Genomic DNA, 5842 nt, shown 5'->3' with positions numbered 1-5842 from the left:
ATATCCAAGGTCTGCTGAATAATGTAAAGCAATTTACTTAAACTTTTTTGGTCTCAGTGTCTTCATTTGGAAAAAATGAAGAAAATAATACCTACTTAATAGGACTGTAGAGAGGAATTAAATGAGGAAATCTTTAAAAAGTCCTGAGCACAACACAGTGCTGAGCACTAAGTAGACACAGGTTACATTTCAGTTCCCCTTCCTTTTTCCTTCCCCTCCCACCGACTGCTGAGACTCGTCATTGTGCCTGCTGCTAAGGTCTCTCTTTCACAGTGTAACCTGTGGGCAGCACTTGTGCCCAACAGCCTCAGAGTAAGTTCTCTTCTTGCCAGTTTCTCCACAGACAAGCTGGCATGGGGCCTGCCATCCAGCTTCCAGGAGGATGAAATGACTAGTTGCCGGTGGCAGGAGCTCTCAGACAAGCTCTCCTCACAGACAACCTCCCTCCCTCCCTCCTCTGGCCAGGAGTCAAGTCATTTCTTCCTCCTACTCTCCCCCTTTCTGTGTGCAGAGCAGCTAGCAACCTGTCCTTTAACTGGGTCTTCTATGGAATAGTTCAGGAGCCCAAACCAGTGCCATTAAGACAGTGAGAACCAGCTGGTTTCTAGCTTCCTCCAGATGCTTCAGATACAAAATTGGAGCCTACGGTACCTCTTACAAGCTTGGGAAAAACTATCTCCCTGTCTGAGTCAGTTTTCTCACTGGCAAAATGGAATTGTTAAGGCTTTCTCCTTAGTGTCCCCATGAAAACATCCAGGCTTCTCCCACAGTGCCTGGCATGTGCTAGGAAAACTATTTCACAGAACTGGTCCTCTCCAAGCCATGGCTTCATTCACAGGGAGAACCACATTTTCAGGGCTGAAAAGAATTTAGAGATTATCAAATCTCTTCTCTCATCGGAGGCAAGAAACTTCTCCAGCATTCAACCTTTCCACTCTCCAGCTGGAGGGTACCTACCTTGAAAGGTAGTTAGTTTTATTGTTGGTTAGGAATTTGATCCAAACGCTGAGTCTAAATTTGTCTTCATTATTTATCTGTTGTTCTTTCTGGAGCAAGACTGTGTAAGTGGAAGATTTAATGATTTATTTGTCATTATTAATCTGTTTTCAGATTGCTTCCCATCTGTGATTTCTCCAACCTCTCTGGTTCCTGTGAAGGATTCTCTCACTGCCTTTGGTTTCTCAGTACAAGATAGTTTTTTTCTTAATGTACCATTAGTCCCATGAGTCTCATTATGGTTATTCTGATATAGAAAAAACCCTAAAATATTCAGACAAATATCTTGCATTATTCTGGGACTTCTGGCCAGCTAATAAATTAGCATCTAAAGGGGAAGACATCAAAACCTAGGCTTTTAGAAAGATTGAGGAAGAAGGCAGCCACATGGTGGTTGGGCGTCAACCACCACATAGGAGAACAAATTCAGAAAAGCATGCCTGGAAGTTCATGAATAGAGCAGAATCTCAGAAGGTAAGACTTGGAATAGTTCTTGAATTTGCTAGCTGTTTCTTTCTGCTGTTACTGGTGAGGAAGTTGGAAGCTGCCATGGAGAAATGCTATGTGACCAAGCTTCACAGTGTTCAAGTTAGGTCCCAGTTCCCTGACAGCTCATCCAGGGTTCTTTCCCCTACACAACATGGTCTCCAACCCACCTACCACCACTCTCCCTCCTGATTATTGTCCCCATCCTCAAAGCCTCCTTAGATCAAAGTCACTGGTATTATCTTAGCTCTACAGAGTCTACACAGGATTAGGCTTCCAACAATTCTCCTGAGTCTTGAAGCCCTTAGTCCTTAGAATCAAAAGATATAAGAATCTGGAATATGGGAAAGAGAATTGAGATCATCTACTACACACATGCATTTATAGAGGGAAAAATCCAGAAGGAAAAAAAGAGAAGACCAGACCAGACCTGAATTTACTTTCCCAAGGTTACACATCTTGTTACTAGTGGAGCAGGGATACAAGGAATTACAATAACTAATTTTACTGAATGGTTATTATGTGTCAGATATAATCTGCTATGATCTTTACAAACATTGCCTATTTAATGCTCTCAGCACCTCTGAGGTGTGCACAGTTTTGCCTGCATTTTTCAGATGAGGAACCCAAAGCCTGGAGCACTTACCTATCTTATGAGAAACCATACATACATTTAGTTATCTGGATAGAAAGGTGACAAAGACCCTTTCCCTGCCATCCGCAGGGAGTATACCGTCTGGTCCTGAAGACACACACATAAATAAGGGAGTCTTAGTCACTGTGATGAGTATGACAGTAAGAAACATGGAAGGGCAACTCAGGAAACAAAGTGACAAATTTCCATCTGGTCTATTTTACATACAAATCTGAATTCCATTACTTTTTCTTAACATTATAATAAAGGCATTTTCCCTGTTATAAAAACTGTTTTGTAAGATCCTCGTAGTGTTCTATGAATTAGATGAACTGCCATCTATTCAAACAAAACAGTTTTATAATATTCATTATTTTAAATAATTCTTCAATAAGCATTTTTGAATATGAAACACTTTTTTCCCCTTTGACCATAAAACACAATTACTGACTCAACATGTTCCAATTTCTTTCCCCAAAGCCACTTTTTCCTCATTTTATATACAAGCAAGCTGAAGTCCAAAATCATTAGGTGCTTGATCGTACTAAAATAATTAATAAGTAGTTGATCTGAGCCTGGAACACAAGTCATACAGTTTCCAAAGTGATGCTTAAAGGATGTAGGAGAAAAATATTCCTCTGCATCAGGGTTTCTCAGTCTTCATATTATTGATATTTGGGCCAGGTAACTCCTTCTTGTGTGAGAGTACCCTGTGGTTGGGTTTAGCAGCACCTTCTGCCTCTTCCCAATAGAAGCCAATTTCACCCTACACACATACCAGTCACCCCTGAAAATACCTCCAGACATCGCCACTGTCTGGATTCGGAGTGGCAATACTGCCATTGGTTGAGAACCACTTCTTGGATTCTGAAAACAGGTCCTCCTGGACAACTATCATCAGTAAGAAGTCCTCCTTTTCAATACTGAATGTATTTCAATTCACAACCACATGTGGACAAATAAATCAAGTGTAACATATTAAACCTCAGCAAATCTGGGATAAAACACTTATGAGAGTCTTGAAGTAGATTAGCCCAAAGAACAAGAGGAAATATATTATTCTGAAAAGCTTTTAGGATTCCTGCTGGTGTCCAAGAAAATATATGATCTGCATGGACAATAAAATGAAGGAAATGAACATAGAAACAGACATCAACTCCATGGCTATCATAGTTTTCCGAGCTGCTAATCTCCTAGGATTTCTCTGAAAAGACAAACCATATGGAGAGCTTGTTACCTGGCACTAGTGTTTATGAGTCCTTGGGTAGTGATACGGGGCCTTGGGAAGATTCTGACAGTCGATGGGGGAAGAGTGTAAAGCTGGAGGAATCACTTGCAGCTAATGCATAGGTGTCTGGTTTCTTAGAACACAGACTTACGGGAAACAAAATCTTGTACTAGGTCCCCATATGTTGCCAATGACTGCATCCTATGCCACTCTGATTTCAAGGGACCATGGTTAAATGGTGCTAGTTACCATTCAGCTACCCAAACATACCAGTGCATTGCAGATACTCTGGGCAACTGTTTCCCCTAGTAGCTGCAAGGTGTATAGAATTGGCTTCAGGAGACCATCTCTACCTGCTTCTGGAATCTTCCCCATGAAAAGTAGCCTTGGGCTATTGTTCTCTTTCTGACCCAACCCAACTACGAGTGCAAAATACACTGTTCTGACTTTGAGGCCTATGAATTGATCTGTGACATTTTGTGTGGTAGGACATTGACCTGAGTTGAGTCCCAGTTACCTAGGGAAAGTATAACAAGGGGTACTTCCCTGCCCTTTACTTAATGTATAGAAGTGAACAAGGCCAGTATTTGTCATGCTGGAGGCTGGATTGAGGGGCCTGTCCAGGCTCAAGGACCATCATTCTTACAATCCCTGGAGGAGGCCAACTTCCCAGATTCACACTTTCTTGGAGAGCAGGGCTTCTTCCGGGGCGGGGCAGGGGATGTCTTTGAAATAGAAAGGAAATGAGGGTCAGTGATCTCCCTAGGATGAGTCTTTTGGAGGTAGATGTAATCTTAACTATGTGAGCTGATAAAGCCTATGCCTTTGGAAGGCTGGAAGCTTGTTGCTGGCCCTAGGCACTTTGGACAGTTCTTTGGAAATAGGAAAGTCCCTGGGTCTTTTACCCTGTTCACCTGGGTCTGCAGGCTATGGCTATTGGGCAGGGAGAGCGCTACTGCTTAGGGTGTCTGGTGTCAGGCTCACTGCCAAGCGCTGCTGAAGTGCAGCAGGAGCTGCCTCTATCCCTAGTCTATGGGCCGCCATACTTCTTCCATGTAAGGACTTTTTGCTGAGCTTACACCTGAGCCTAAGCTTGAGATTACTTGAGAGACTGACTTGGGTCCCAGGAATCCTCTAAGGGTGACTGGGATTCAGTCACCAGCCACAACAGAGGAGGGGTCTGAGCTCACTCCATTTGGCCTCATTCTTCCACTCCTGCTGCTTGTCCAGGTGTCCAGGCTGGCCAAGCTGTTGGGTCATGTCTCCAAAGACCTTATGCATTTCAGACTATTCTACCACCTGTTCGTAAATCAGGGACTCAAAGCTGAGCTGGAATTAACATAGTTGATTATTGTAGAACCGCAGTATCTTATGCAGGAGCTACTTATTCTTGGCGCCAAAGTCATCCCATGCAGGCCAAGGCTCTGCTTGGACCTGGGGGAGTTTGGCCAGCACTGGCCTTGACCTCTCCTCTTTCATGTATTTTTCCACCTTGGCCTGCGATCTTCTACAGTCCTATGAGCGCTGTTCTGCCATTTCAGCACCACATAAGGCTAGGGAAGATACTGCCAAACTTCCATAAGGGTTCAGTCACAGTCTTTTGGATTTGGTTCATCTTCCCTTGATGAAGGGCATTCGTCCACTTCATGGCCATGTCCTCAGCTGTCAGTAAGTTCAGAAAATCCTGGGCTTGCTCGCAGAGGGGGATAGAGAATAAGTCCAAGGTTATCTCACACTTCATGTCCTTCCACAGCCTCTTGCTCAGCTCTTCCAGATGCTGGAGTTCTCTGTACACCCTTTCAGAGTTTCTTCCCACTATCTGGGGATACCCTCTTTCTTTGGCTGCCCAGTCTTGAAAGGAATACAGCTCATAGTCTCAATCTTGACTGTGTCATGAGGGTCTTCAGTGGCAACTTGGTCCTCTTTTTTTTTTCTTTTAGATTTTATTTATTTATTTGACAGAGAGAGAGATGACAAGTAGGCAAAGAACCAGGCAGAGAGAGAGGAGGAAGTCGGCTCCCTGCTCAGCAGAGAGCCCAATGCAGGACTACATCCCAGGACCCTGAGACCATGACCTGAACCAAAGGCAGAGGCTTAAACCACTGAACCATCTAGGCGCCCCTTTTCTTTTTTCTTTTTTAAGGAGACTACTTGTACTTAGAGTTAAAAATTATGAAAAGGATTAAGTCAACCCAAACATATGTGCAGGATATTACATATACAAAAAATTCTGCAGAGGGTTATATTAATGCAGAATCAAGAAGCTAGAAGCAAGGAAGCACTTTCCCTTACAGGCTTCAGAAGGAACATGACCCTACAAACACTTTGATTTCAAACTTTGTGCCTTCAAAACTGTAGCATGATGAATTTTTTATTGTTTTAAGCCACCTAATTTGTGGTACTCTTTTATGGCAGCCAAAGGGAATTAATGTATATCCTGTACACAAATAATGGTCTAGCAATTAGAACATCTCAACTCATTTGTGTTGAACTATACT

The 5842-nt window shown here is 43.0% G+C and overlaps 1 pseudogene; it reads right to left on the bottom strand.

The window, feature by feature from the left end:
* Positions 1–4499: 4499 nt before the first annotated feature.
* LOC132002059 (bridging integrator 3-like) lies at positions 4500–5216 on the bottom strand (annotated as a pseudogene).
* Positions 5217–5842: the final 626 nt, after the last annotated feature.

This window comes from Mustela nigripes, chromosome 14 (genome assembly GCF_022355385.1).
Source record: "Mustela nigripes isolate SB6536 chromosome 14, MUSNIG.SB6536, whole genome shotgun sequence".
NCBI classification, from domain to species: domain Eukaryota; kingdom Metazoa; phylum Chordata; class Mammalia; order Carnivora; family Mustelidae; genus Mustela; species Mustela nigripes.
Note: the sequence above shows the minus strand (reverse complement) of the source record. Positions and strands in the feature narration are given on the sequence as shown.